We start from the raw sequence: 15,010 nt of genomic DNA, 5'->3' as shown, positions 1-15,010 counted from the left end.
TCCAGAGGGGAAGCCCGGGCGACGGGAAGATTATAGATGTATTCTGTTCCGAGACAGTTTGAACTGAATAGTTCTGAGATGGCTGCTTATCGTCTTTTCTAATCCTTCCATTTATTTAATTTCCTATTTATAGCTTTCATTGTTTTTTTTTTTTCATTTTGATTGTCTGAATTTTAGGATTTATCTGGAGGTGTCTATCATCCACCTGTCTATCCATATGTATATCTCCCCGCGTATTCTCCGCACATATGTGTATACCTGAAAGTTATTTTAATAGATATCATTTAATTTTTCAATGTACAATTCAGTGGCATTGATCACTTTTACAGAGTGGATAATTCTCACTACTATTTCCAAAAGTTTTTATCACTCCAAACAGAAACTCTGTACCCATTAAGCATTAACCCCCCACTCGCTGCTGTCCCGCCTCCTGCAACCCTCTAATCTACTTTCTGTCTTTACAGATTTGACTGTTCGAGTTATTTCATATAAGCAGAACCACACAATGTCTGTCCTTTTGTGGTTAGTTTCTTTCACTTAGTATAATGTTTCTAAGGTTCATCCATGTTGGGGCACGTATCAGAACTCCGTTCCTTTTTTTAGGGCTGAATAATGTTCCATTGTTTGGATATACCACATTTTGTTTATTGTGGACAGTTGGGCTGTTTCTACCCTTTGGCATTGGGAACAGTGCTGCTGTGAACATCGATGTACAAGCATCTGAGTCCCTAATACACTGAGACTAATATTTCTTGATCATTACGTTATTTTCTCATAAAAGGTCACTGCCCCTCACACACACTGATTTACCTTTACAAGGATCTGCTTGCTAGCTTGGCAGAGCTGGCCTGGGCACAAGGAACAAAGCCACTCAGGCTTGGGAATTACTCTCTAGCCATCCTGTCAATACTTCTGCCTTAGCAGAAGCCTTGCAGTCACTTTCTAGCATCTCTGAGGCTGGTGCAGGTGGTGAATTCTGTACCAGAAGCTTCTGTTCTCTATATTGGACTTGCTAAAACAGGCTTGCTTCTCAGGTATGATAAAGAACAAATTAAGAAACCGAATAACCTGGCTTGAGTGAAATTTCCTTTCAATCATGTCAGCCAGAGCAGATGTTGTCATGAAATTTGATGTTATGGATTTATATCCTAATACAAAGTCGAAAACGGAAAACAGCATAAGAGCTGAAATGTGAATTGGACATGTCTATAGAGTGTGAATTGGATTTAAGACAAAATATTGTGAATGGTTAATAGGGTCAGTCTAAGTATACTTGCTAAAATAATCTCTTGGATATGCAAATATTCTGAGAACTACACTGTCAAATATCTATTGTATCCTCTTATCTGTGTGTTCACAGAACTGCTACATATTATAACAAATGAAAAATGTGAATTTAAAAAGTAATGTCACCCTAAAATAATACTTTACTTTGAATAGTAATTTTTGTTGTCGGGTTTTTTTAATTTATTTTTTTTATTTTTGTCACACACCAGGCAGCCAGGTTCTTAAAACAGCATTATTTGGAAGTATTAAGAGGTGAGCTTTGTGTGTCCTGAGGAGAAATAGCAGTGGGGTAGGGGTAGGGAGGGAGCAGGAACAGATCACATGTTCCTCTTGAGCTGGGTCCCTCAGTCGGCTGTTAGCACCTGCCACGCCTTGGTATTATCCCAGAGGAACTTCCGCTTCTCGCTCTCCTGTCAGTGGAAGTCCCTTTCCTCAGTACATCGTCTTCAGGACGTGAGACGCCACTCTGATGTTCACCATCTCACCACAGCATTAAGTGCATTGCACACGAGGAAGGGGGGCAAGGAGAATTCAGATAAGGAGCACTTGGAGAGAAGCCTTAGGTTTGAGTGTGGACAATTTCCAAAACTCCACCATAAAACTGCTCATTAAAACTGTAAGCAAGGAGACAAACGGATTGAGTTTCATTTAGTTTCTTTTCCTCTCCTTTCCCTAATCTCTGTGAGCTGGGCTCATGAGCAGAGAAAGAATGAAAAGGTGGACAACATATGGAACCCTACCATACTGCTCATATTCTAGAACAGTCTCTGGCCCATGGTAGGCAGTCAGGAAAATATTTATCAAATGAACAAATAAACATCGGTCAGCAGATCCTCAGGAGTCGATGTGATCTGACCAGTGGGTGTGCCTTGTTTCCTCTCTGGTCTGGCCAGACAGGGTTGGCTGGGTTTGATTAACTTTGCAAATCCTTCGTAAAATTTGGCTCTCAGAAATACGAGGAAGCAGCAGAGCTCGAGAGAGCCCTTTCACCCCACTTCCATCAGAACATCTCCAAGTTTTGTTTTGTTTTATTTTGGCTTGGTTTATAGGTTAGAATTCCCAGGATTTTCTTTAAAAAGGACTCTGAGGGTAAAACATCAGAAAACAACTGATCCCCAGCACCTCTCTGGTCTTCTCTTTACCCATTCTTAGAGCCCACCGTGTCCTTTCTCTTGTGCTCCAGACTCTTCTCACCTACTGCACTCATCCTGTCCCCACCGAAACCCATCTGGTCTGTATGCCATTAGCTCAGAGCCCAGCTTGCCTGTGCCCTGTCCAGTCTGATGCAAATGCCGCTTGATCCCCCACACCATTTGCACCCTTATAGCAAGGGTTTCTCAATTGTGGCCATGGCCCATCTTATCAGAGTTTCTGGGGGTACTAGTTAACTACACGCATTTCTAGGCCCCATCCAAGATTACCAAAGCAGAATTTCTAAGGTCAGTTTGGACTCCTCAGAATTATTCATAAAGTTGAGGACACTGTCTTTTGGCATGAGTCATATGATTACCATATTGATAAAATACTGTATTATTGCAGAGCTTTTATGGGTGGGATTTTGTAAGGCTACTCCTTTCCTGCCTGTATGTGCTGGGAAGGCACAGGCTTGGGCTTTGGTTTGAAGTTGACACCTGCCATTTATTGGCATGAGAAAGAAGAAATCCAGACAAAATGATATTAGCTCTTTGGGAGCCTGAAATGTAGTCCTTAGACACAAACACTCTGGAACCCTTTACAAAGCTCTCTGCTCCCCACTTCCTTTGAGTTTTACAACTCGAAGTGTGTACTTTGAAAAGCAATTCATTTTTTTCCTTTGAATTATCCTTATTTCTCCATTTTCTCATAGGATGCCGAGGCCACACTTCTGGAGATGCTCCAAGAATGAATTTTTCAACCTTGGCGCTACTGACGTTTTGGGCCAGATACTTCTTTGCTGTGGGGGTTGTTGTGTGCATTGTGGCAGCATCCTTGGTCCCGACCCAGTAGATGCCAGTAGTACCCCCCTCCCCGAGCTGTGACAACCGAAAAAGGCTCCAGAGAGTCCCAAAAGTCCAACGGGGTGCAAAATTGCCCCTCGTTGAGAATGCTGCTCTAAGAGAAATCCAGCTCAGTGCCACAGAGAAGTATAGCAGTTCTTCTGAATTCAATTTCCTTTTGAGATTGGCTTCTTCCTGACTTCCTTATTTTTGTTAATGACACCACTGCCCCACAGGCCACAAGTTTCGAAACTCAACCCTCCAGTTATCCTCTCCCTGCTCACCACCCCTCCCAGTGTGCCCCGCGCGAATCTGGGGCTGCCTCGCCAGCACTGCTTCTACCACCGTCACTTCGGCACCGCTAGATGAACGGGGAATCATTCACGTACGCTGGCCACAAGACACATCTCAGATGCAGCCTCTAGATCCAGGGTACATGTCCCCCCTTTTCCCCAACACTTATTATCTGTCCACTTCTTGAGGATGTATCTCTGCATGCTTATCGATTTCTTCCACTAGACTTGAAGCTCCCAGAACTGAGTTTCTTTGCCGTAAGTCATCCTTGCTATTCTACAGCATAGGACCTCACAAGATGTTGGTGCTTTGAAAAATATTTGTTGAATTGAGTTGAGCAGGTGAACTTCTCAATCACAGGCCCGCTGCTGATGTGTAGTGATATTTGTATAGATTCTTCAACCTTCCAAAGCACTTTTGCAATCATAACCATAGCTAGCCTTTCTCTCCCTGGTATTTGCATCTTTCAGTATATCTGCATTTGCAAAGATGGAAATTAAAACAACCACCACCACCTGGACTTGAGCTTAGAACCTCCGTTTTGTCAACCAACGGGAGATCTTGGGCGAGTTCCTAACCTCTCTTAGCCTCAGTTTCACCTGCTATAAAAGGGGAGTAATAATATCACCTAACTCATAGGTTGTTGTAAAGGTTGAAAGAAAAAACACATGTGAGTGGTTAATGTGGTTCCTAGCACATGTCAGGTGCTCAATATATGGTAGCCATTGGGTCCTGGTGTCCCTCCGTTTACATCTCTCTAAAGGCCTCCACTGGCTCCTGGTTCTATTGGATGAAGTTTAAAATCCTGGTCCAAGAGCATCTCAAGTCTCTGGCCCCATCTCCAGGCACTGCCCCATATACCTCACACTCAGTCACCCCAACCCAGACCCTTTCTCATCCTTCAACAAGACATGTGCCCCTATTCCCTCCAGGTCTTTCTGGAGCAGCTCCCTCCACCTGCAGCGTCTATCCTCCCCTTGGCTACCCATTTGCAGATACTTGCTGAGAATTAATTACTTCCTCCTCCATGTTTCCACAGTACTTTGAACCTCCCTCTATTATGGCACTTTTCATATTGAATTACAGTTAATTTGTTTTTGTATCTGAACCCCTTTGTGAGTCCATGAACTCCTCAGGGTGGGGATTAGATCTCATGCTTCTTTCTGTCCCAATCACAGTGCTTAGAAAATTCTAAGAGGTTGATGAATGTTTTCTGGGTTTAATAAAATAACAACACCTTTTTATTTGCAGACCTCTTCACAGAGATATTTTGCATAGATCATCTTGCTGGATCTTCAGACCAAACCAGGATTGTTCAGGCAGATACTGAGAAAGATCTAGAAATCAAGACAAGGAGTTTGGTAATTTGGCCAAAATTCCAAGCTAACTGGGGGTATTCTGATGTCTCTTGACATCTGTGTTAGGGGTTTATCCTCTTAGATCCCTGAGCTTCTCTACTCCTGACCTTTGTCATCGTGTTCTGATTATTTCTGTTTCCTTCAATTAAAGGGCAAGTTCTCCAAGGGCAAAGATCTTGTCTTGCTCTTTTTTCCACATGCAGTACCAGGTGCTCGGTGGCTGGATGTATGTTTACGAAGTAAGAATCTGTGTGATTTTACATTTCTTTTTTATTTAATAAAGTTGAAATTCTTTACCAGCTCTGAGAGGACTTTAAATGTACACTGGTTTCAGTATGGCATCAGTTTTTGGTTTCCAGGACTCTTGTTTTAGCAGAATGAGAACACAGGATTAAGCCAGCAGCATATGTATAAACTCGTTCTCCAAGGATGATGCTCTTCAAAGGCTATAAAAGACTTAGTAGTGAGATGGCTGCCGTGCTGCTGTCCAATTTTGCTATCTTTATTGTGCTCTTGGGCCTGGTCAAATCTGCCAACGAAGCTGACATGACATTTGCAGCTAGTTTTATGAAAATGTGAATTTTTGTGCAACAACAACAAGGGAAGCTTTTATAATTCTGTGCAAGTTGGAAAAGACTGGGGGCCAATTTGGCCTTTGAAGATGTGACTTCGTCTCCTTGTCTCCATCATTCATCACGGAGGCCCTGCTTTGGAAACTTTAAGTAATCAAAATATTTATCAACTATCCATCGACAATGATGACGATATGCCTGTGTGCAGTTAGTCGGTCCAGTTCCAAGGGTGTTCTCATGTGATAATTATGCAACAGTGCACTTGGTCACTATGTGGGTGATGAGAAGCGGGTCATGACATTGCTATCTTATCAGGCAAGTTATTATTATTAAGTTGTGATAATGGATGGGACTAACTTTCCATCTGACTCGTTGGCAGGTGAGTCACTTGCAACACTGCAAAAGTATTTAATCGTGTATTTTAAAATTAATTACTATTTGGTTTTGTTTATTTCCAACCTTATTAAGGAAGAAAAATGATTTAAAAGCAGCTTCAAAGACAAAGGGAGATCCAGGTAAGCCCTTTATGCCCGAACCGCAGATGCTGTCACATCTACCTCCTGTAAGCGAGCACCTTGCTGGTGCGTGTGCCTTCCCTGACTCACCCAGTAAGGCTGGCAACTCCCCCTCTACACCCTTACGCCCTGAATAAACCTGTTCTGTCATGTAGCTACTGTTGTATTTGTTCCCAGGTCTATGAGCATCTTGGGGGCAGGACAGGCTTCTTTATTTTTGTACCCCATCGACGCAAGCACAGATCTTCAGTTAAGGATGCTGCCGCTGCCGTATACCATTGGGCAGACTCAGTTCTGTATGTGCTCCCCCCACCAATCACCACCCCCATTCCTTTCTCAGCCCATCCCTGAGCATAACCACCAGTACCTCTCTGGCTTTCCCCACAAGGCTCCCTCCATCTCCTCCCCATCAGGCCCTGTAGAGCCAGGGGCACAGAACTGTAGTGACTCTAGCTTTCTCTGCTGTGGTTAGAATAGGGTTAAAGTTGAGGTTTCTAATTGCTCCCATGAGGACTTATTACCTGTTGATTAGGTCCTTTTGGGATCAGCATCAAACCGACAACAATAATAAACACTCCCTTCTTTGGAACTCAGTAATGACCCTGCCTGCCCTGCAGGCCTAGCGGCTGTGGGGAGGGGCTTTGTGTGGGCCTGGAAAGGGCAGGCCACGTGAGGGGACGTTTCCTGGAGATTTGGTGGTGCAGGCTCTGGGGTGCAGCTAATAAGCTGATGGGCACCAGCTTGAGATTTTTGGCTGGCCGGAGGCACCTCTGTTGTTACAGCACAAGGCGCCTCAGAGAGGACCCTCCACAGCCAGCCCGAGGACTCGTGAGAGGTGTCTGGGTGGTCTTTCCACAGAACTTGAGGAACTTCTGGAGAATGGTCTGGTAACTGTTTCATGTGTATTCCTCCAAACATTTGCCTATGTGCATATAAATGTGAGTGAGTGGGAGTGTGTGTGTGAATGTGTGTGTGTGTGTGTGCATGTGTGTAGAGTTGCTGTTATTTTAAGATTTATTTATTTATTTGAGAGAGGGACAGAGAGTGTGTATGAGCAAGTGTGGAAGAGAGGCAGAGAGAAACCTACATAGACTCTACACCGAGCGCGGAGCCCCATGTGGGGCTTGATCCCGTGACCCCGAGGTCATGACCTGAGCTGAAACCAAGAGTTGGGTACTTAACCAACTACACCACCCAGGCACCCCCGTTTAGTGTTTTTATTACAAAAATGCAATCATACTAAGCATTTTGTCCTGCAAATTGCTTTTTTTTTTTTTGTCTTTATAACCCAACCATCTATCTTGGACGCTTTTCCACACCAGTGTGTGAAGATTTGGCTCAACCTGATGAAGGGTTTGTAGTAATCCAGAATAGGACCAAAGGAAAATACATGTAACCGTTATCTCGTTGAACATGTTTTTTCAGTTGAACATTTCGACTGTCTCCAGTTTCTTGGTATTACAAATAAAACTGCAGTGAACATCCTTACACATTTTCTCATGTACTTGCACAAGCACTTGTGTAGGATACATAAAAAAATTTGTGCCTATTTGCACACCCAATAGTAATGTCTCAGTGTGTCCTTTCCATGGCCTCCAGCTAGTACCATTTTATTTATCTATGACAACTTAATTATAGTAAAATATATCTCCATGATATTTTAATTTGAATTTCCCTGATATGACATTGCATTTGTTACGTAATTTAAAAATATCTAATTCAGACCTAAAAAAAATTATAATAATCCAAAGAATTTCCACATACTCTTTATGAAGGTTCAATTCTTTACCTTTTATCCCATTTGCTTTTTACTTCCCCTCTCTGTTTGTATCACTGCTATGCAATATGGTAGCCACTAGTCACATGTGGTTATTTAAACTTAAATGGAATAAAGTTAATAATTCAATTCCTTAGTTGCAGTAGCCATATTTCAAGTGCTTGGTGGTCACATGTAGCTCCTGGCTGCCATATTGTCAGAGCACATATAGAACACTTCCATCATCACAGAAAGTTTCACTGGAAAGCTCTGTATTATATAAATGCATATTTTTTGAGCCATTTAAGAGTCAGTTAGAAAAATCACCCCTAAACACTTCAATGTGTACTTCCTAATAAAAAGAATATTTTCTTATATAACCACAGTACGATAGTATAAATCGAGAAATTTAACATCAATATGATATTATCTAATCCACTGATTACATTTGAATTTCACCAAATGTCCCAATATTTTTCTTTGTGGCTATTATTTTTCCTGATCCAGGATCAAATCTAGGGTCAGACCTTGAATTTTAGTTGTCATGTCCTTTTATGCCATTGCATTTTAAGAACTGAGTATTTAAATATTAAGTCCAGGGGCGCCTGGGTGGCAAAGAGGTTAAGCGTCTGCCTTCGGCTCAGGGCGTGATCCCGGCGTTGTGGGATCGAGCCCCACATCAGGCTCCTCTGCTATGAGCCTGCTTCTTCCTCTCCCACTCCCCCTGCTTGTGTTCCCTCTCTCGCTGGCTGTCTCTGTCTCTGTCAAATAAATAAATAAAATCTTTAAAAAAATATATTAAGTCCAGACTAGGATATCCTCCGGTGTATGGAGCACGTCTCACTTATCTTTATGTGCCCAGCATTACAGCAGGGTCTAGAATAGAACCAATGGTTAGGAAAAAAATGAATGAATGAGTACATTTCTAGGTCTCTCCTTATTTTTTTCTAACTGGAATCCTTTTTTCACCTTTCCTGGAATCAGACAGAAAAGGACTACAAATGATTCGTTTGGAAATATGTCGAAAAGACACCTAAGAAAAGGTATTATTAGTAGGTTTATAAACTGGCACCACAGTCTTTAGAAGATATTTTGGCAAGTATTGATCAATATTTATAAAAAGAAGTCTTCTTCGCCTCAGCAATTCCGCTTTTTAAGGCCTATGGTAAAGTGATCCGTGCATCTGTGCACAAAAAAGGCAGGCAAATGGTGTTCACTGTAGTGTTGTTTGTAATAAGAAAAAAGAAAAAAAAAAGAGATAACCTAAATGTCCATCAGTGGGGCAATGGTTAAAAAAGCATGTGGAGATTTATTTTTTTAAAGATTTTTATTATTTATTTATTCGACAGAGATAGAGACAGCCAGCGAGAGAGGGAACACGGGGGGGAGTGGGAGAGGAAGAAGCAGGNGGCAGGCAAAGGGTGTTCACTGTAGTGTTGTTTGTAATAGGAAAAAAGAAAAAAAAAAGAGATAACCTAAATGTCCATCAGTGGGGCAATGGTTAAAAAAGCATGTGGAGATTTGAAGGGGCACATGCACTCCAATGTTTGTAGCAGCACTATCAACAACAGCCAAATTATGTAAAGAGCCCAAATGTCCACTGACTGATGAATGGATAAAGAANTGCTGTGCCACCCAGGCGCCCCAGCATGTGGAGATTTGAAGGGGCACATGCACCCCAATTGTTTGTAGCAGCACTATCAACAACAGCCAAATTATGTAAAGAGCCCAAATGTCCACTGACTGATGAATGGATAAAGAAGATGAGGTATATACACATAGTGGAATATTACTCAGCCATCGAAAAGGATGAACTCTTGCCATTTGCAATGATGTGGTTGGAACTAGAGTATGTTATGCTAAACAAAGTCAGTCTGAGAAAGACAAACACCATATGATTTCACTCATAGGTGGAATTTAAGAAACGAAACAGATGAACTTGGGGGAAGGGAAGGAAAAATTAAATAAGACAAAAACAGGGAGGCAAACCTTAATAAGAAACTCTTAACTATAGAGAACACACTGAGGGTTGAAGGGGAGGAGCGTGGGGGGAACGGGCTAAACGGGTGATGGGCATTAAGGGTACCAGCTCTGATGAGCACTGGGTATTGTACGTAAGTGATGAATCACTAAATTCTACTACGGAAACTAATAGTACATATATGTTAACTAACCTAGAAGAAAAAGAAAGCATTCTAGGTGATTCTGATGCAGGTAGATCTAGGGACCACCTTTGAGGGGAAAAAATGCATTTGGTGCATCCATATTAATTCACTTAATCATTTAAGAAATACCTGTAATTGTTAACATAGCAGTAAAACACCTATTATGTGACAGGTAATGTTAAAGGTTTAAAGAATAAAGAATTGAAAAAGACACCATCTCTTTCTTGAGCTTATATTCTAGTGGAAGCATTGTGGAATACACTGCAGCGGGTGGAAAAAAATGCGGTGGGGCTCTACGCAAGGACAAGACAAGATCTCCAGAGCATTTCACCTAATAAAGAAGCAAACAGCCAAGTTGCAAAATAATAATAGTGAGGGTACATTTTATGTTTAAAAATCCCAAAATAAATCTAGACATTTGTATACATACACATATGCATGTGAATGAAAGTTGACCCTTCTGGTCCGAATGGACACACATCCAGCCATTACCACCTCTGGGACAGGGTTAAGATTTCTGCGGGTGGCAGAGGACATTTTCGTTTTATCTTATCTTGTTTGATTTTGCAATTTTTTTCATGAGAATGTTTTCACGCATTGCTGAAATTAAAAATAAATAAATAAATAAGCACACTATGGGAGTTCTAACCATCACGCCAACTAACGGAAACAGTCTCTATTTAAACACTAAAGAATCTGATGCAGTCACTACAGTATACCCTGAATAAAAATTGACCGGTAGGCTCTTGCAATCCACAGGAAGCAGTGCCAAACAATACATGAAATGCTGTGCTCTTACCAGCTTCAACTGCCAAGCTTTATTATTTATCCTAAGTTCCTACACATTCAATATTCTCAGGGAGGAAAGGAGATTAATATTCACTGTGTGCTTAACACATTCCGAACACTTGTCATATTTGCTATTTCATTCTGTGCTTGAAACTCCAAGAAGTATTACTGTCCCTCCATTTTACAGATAGAAAAACCAAGGCTCAGAAGATTTAACACGTTTGTGCAAGGTCTCCCACACACCAAGAGGCAGGTGATGGAGCCTGGATTTAGACTCAGTTCAACGCCCACCAATTCTCCTCACTTAAGAATCACTTACGAGAGGCTGGAGAGTGGGTTTGCGGTTGTGGAAGTTTGGACTCATGGGTCTGGATGTCTCATTGTCCTTTTCCTCCATTTTTAGGGATGCTCTAGAAAAAACTATGGCTAACACCCTGGGCACGTTTGCAAAACTTTTCTCCAGAGTGCCCCATTTTTCTTTGCTCCTATCTGCTCATGGTACCCCATAGCAAGGGAGATGAGAGAGAGAAATAAGGAGCAGCATCAACAAAGAAGGAAGGGTAACCGGAGAAAGAGGGGCAGGAGACCACAGGGGAGTCAATAAAAATGGGAAGACAGAGGAAAGTGGACAGAAGGAAAGGGGAGGGACCTGTGATACAATAAACTATGGGGAATCTTGGTCTCATAAATTAAAAGGATGACAACAAAGCCACACAGGAAGGATTTTCTATTTAAATAAACACTTTTCCTCATAGAGTGGGAAGGGAGAGGTTAGCGAAGGGTGGAGAGGAGAAAAGTGTGCCAGACACCACCCACTTTCCTTCTGCATCAAGGGGAGCTGGTGAAGGGTCCCCAGCTGCTGACCCGAGGACCTGGCTGATGAGGTAAGGAGGTCTGCAGCCCCTTTTGATTTGGGCATGTCCATTCTGTCCTCCACGCCGTGGAGACATTGCATATGCTTCAGGCCCAGGCACCACAGAAGCCTTTCACCCTGGATGTTACTGTCTTAGAGATTTTCAAAGTTCTCCCTTTGCCTGAACATCTCTGGGCACATATTCAAAGCGACCTAGCAGATTTGACAGTGCAGCAGTGAACCAGTTAAAATAGTCATGGGAGAGAGGGCAGGGGGATGAGAGATAAGTTGAGAAGCAAGAAATAAAAGAGGGAGCGGAAGAGTGAGAGAGGAGAAAAAGAGAGAGTGCCAGGGAAAGAGAAGGACCAAAAGGAGGAGGATGACAGGAATCCAGAGGACAGGTGACAGGGGAAAGGGACAGGATAAGAAACAAGGAGAGGAAGGAAAACAGCTGGCAAAAAGAAGGACCGGGAAGGGATGAGGAGGGCATTTTGCATTCCTAGGAAATAACAGAAGACACTTTACCTTATCCTCAAGGTCAGTAAACCTGGCTGGGAAATCAACAACAAGTTCTGGTTGAAGGTTAGCAAAAGCCCTACAGAAGTACAAAAATGTCTGCCAGCAGGCCATGATACACATGGCCCACATCTATCCACATCCAAGTCCATGTTATAGCCTGGAGAGCCAGGCATCACCCCAGGTGTTGCTTTCATGTAATTATAATTCAGCCAGAACTCCCAGAGGCTATCACATACACCCACTATGGGAACTACTGGGGGGAGGCAAGGAAGTAAGTGCCACAAACGCACAGGAAGGAATGCTCTAGAAGAGGTAACAGGAAGTGGAAGCAAACACATATGGGAGGTCTTGATTCCTACAAGATGGGGTAGAATGGTGTCAAGTTCTATAATTGCAGGGTAGAAAGTTTAAATTAAGTGATCACCCTCATGACTGGGGCTCTTTTCAGAAACTTTCAGGGGTATGGATTTTGCATATGTTACTCATTTCCTGAGGCTATTTGGTGGCCAAACACTATGCTTGAAGGTAAGTTGGAATTTTCTTAACCGAGGTTGCATTTTTAATATTCTTTATTAATCCTTCCTTAAGTTGTTATAAAACTGGGCAGACTCATTTGCTGATTTTCTGCAAGGATCTAGGCTTTGTCATCTCATGAGGCGGGTGCTTGGCCTGTCTTTCATCACAGGGACAGCTTATAGCCAATAGGTGCCCTCTATTTTCACCCTGGGATCCTAGGCCCTGCTGTAACTATTCACAGAAGTATCTGTCTTCAGTTCCTTTCTCCAGGCCTCTTTGCTGGACACCAATTCTGAGCATCCCTCTTCCTTGTGGGAGCTGACACCTGGAGGGTCAGGACCAACTGCTGAAGAAAGAAAACTTTAACCCTGGCTGTCTCATCTCCAAGTGTCAGCTGACACTGTTGAGTTGGTGCCTTCAGGGGGACCATGGAGTCTGATTCTAGGGATCCAAGGGCCACCCTGGCCCCAAGATTATTGGCTTCTGGAACCCATTATCCATACTTGGCTACCTTCAGCATCTCCTACCACATTTCCATGCTTCTAGAATGGGATGCCAGCATTTCTTGGCACCTACTCTATGGCCAGCATTAGTGCTAGGTGCTTTTTATCTCTAATTCAGCCTTCATAATTATAGGAGATATTGCTGTTCACAGTTTCACAGCCAAGGAAACCGAGTCTTAGGTAACTGGTTCAAATTCACACAGCTCACAATGAAGCCAATGCTCAAATCCCGGGTTGCCTGGTTCCAAAAGTCTCACTCTCCCCATTCCATCATCCTGCCTTCTGTTCTATGCCTAAAATTTCACAATTAGATTCAGCTCTTGGGATGCTAAAGACTGTTTCTACCTTTAAGAGTTTCTCTGCGGAAGTCCTGACACTCCAGAACGGGGGGTGGGGGCTCTTATAAAAATTCTAACACATTAACAGGTATTTGCTGAAGGTTACTCACTTTACAGCTTTTTCCTTAGGACAAGGAGGGCTTGGAAGATTCAGGCTAATTTTCAAGGGGACATAATGAGAGTTTGGACCAGAAAGTGTTGTAAGAAATACCCCTTAAATTATGGAATTGCAACTGGAGGAGGCCAGGAGTGGCCTATGAGGGTGCCAGACCCCAAGCTGGGAAGTTGGAGGTCTTCATTAAGCAGTGGGTGAAAATGTTGCTTTTTGTACCTAGGCATCAGGCCGACTATATATCAAAGCTTAATTTAGTAGAAAAAATTCAGGATGTTGTAGTGGGTTGGCTACTTCTGGCAGCCTTCAATAAAGCACTATAAGAGACAGGCTGAAGGTGGCTTGTTTTCCAGCAGAAAGTGAAGGGAATACGGCTTTGCTAAGAGAGAACTTTTCTGGCTATGGCATGTAATTCAATATGGCTGAAAGTCTTTACCCTGGGGCCTACGGGGATGGCAAAGCCACATTTTCTATCTCAAATCAAGGTTAGTATACACAGATGCAGGGAGACCAGAGGATTCCCAGGAGGTGAGATTGGGACACAGAAAATTTCCGATCCACCCCATCCTAGGCTGTCCCACCACATCTGTTAAACATTCTTTAAGAAAGTGGAGACTCATATGCTTTGTGAAGTTGTATCTGGGAGCAGTCTGAAAGCTAAAAGATATCATGAGACTCTCTCTCTATGAGGCTATTTTTAAAAAATTTAAAATCAATTAATTAACATATAGTATACTATTAGTTTCAGAGGCAGAGTTTAGTGATTCATCAGCTGCATGTAACATCCAGTGCTCATTACATCAAGTGCCCTCTTTAATGCTGATCACCCAGTTACCCCATTCCCCCACCCACCTCCCCTCCAGCAACCCTTTAAAGCAGGGGTTAAAATGAATGAGGCTATTAAACTAGGCCTCAACTAAGGGTAATGCTTTCAAACTCTGGGTGCGACCCATTAGTTGGTTGTAAAATCAATTTAGTACATTATGACCAGCTTTTCTTTTCTTTTTTCTTTTCCTTTCTTTTCTTTTTTTCTTTTCTTTTCTTTGTCCTTTTCTTTCTTTTAATGGAATGAAACAGGAAATATCAGCATGCATCTCATGCATTGGGGGTAAATACCGTTGCATGAAACTTATGATTTGATTATACATAAACACATACTAATACACACATGCATAATTATATACTGGGTCACGAAGTAAAATGAATTCTCCTTGTGAGTCATGTCCAAAAAGTTTGAAAGTTAGTAGTTTAGGAAGACAGATAAAGCATAGAGGTTTCTGGCTAGAAAATACAAGTTTCTAGGTTTGAAATGCATGACCAAACAAAACCTCTGGCTATGGATGCCACTCAATGGAATTGACTAGAAGCAAAAGACGAACGGCCTATAACTTTCCATGAGCTGTGTTGCCACAGAAACTGCATGAAAGGGTGACAGTTATTTTCAGTTGCTCAAATCT

Source organism: Ailuropoda melanoleuca, chromosome 12 (genome assembly GCF_002007445.2).
Source record: "Ailuropoda melanoleuca isolate Jingjing chromosome 12, ASM200744v2, whole genome shotgun sequence".
NCBI lineage: Eukaryota > Metazoa > Chordata > Mammalia > Carnivora > Ursidae > Ailuropoda > Ailuropoda melanoleuca.
This window is presented reverse-complemented; position numbering follows the sequence as displayed.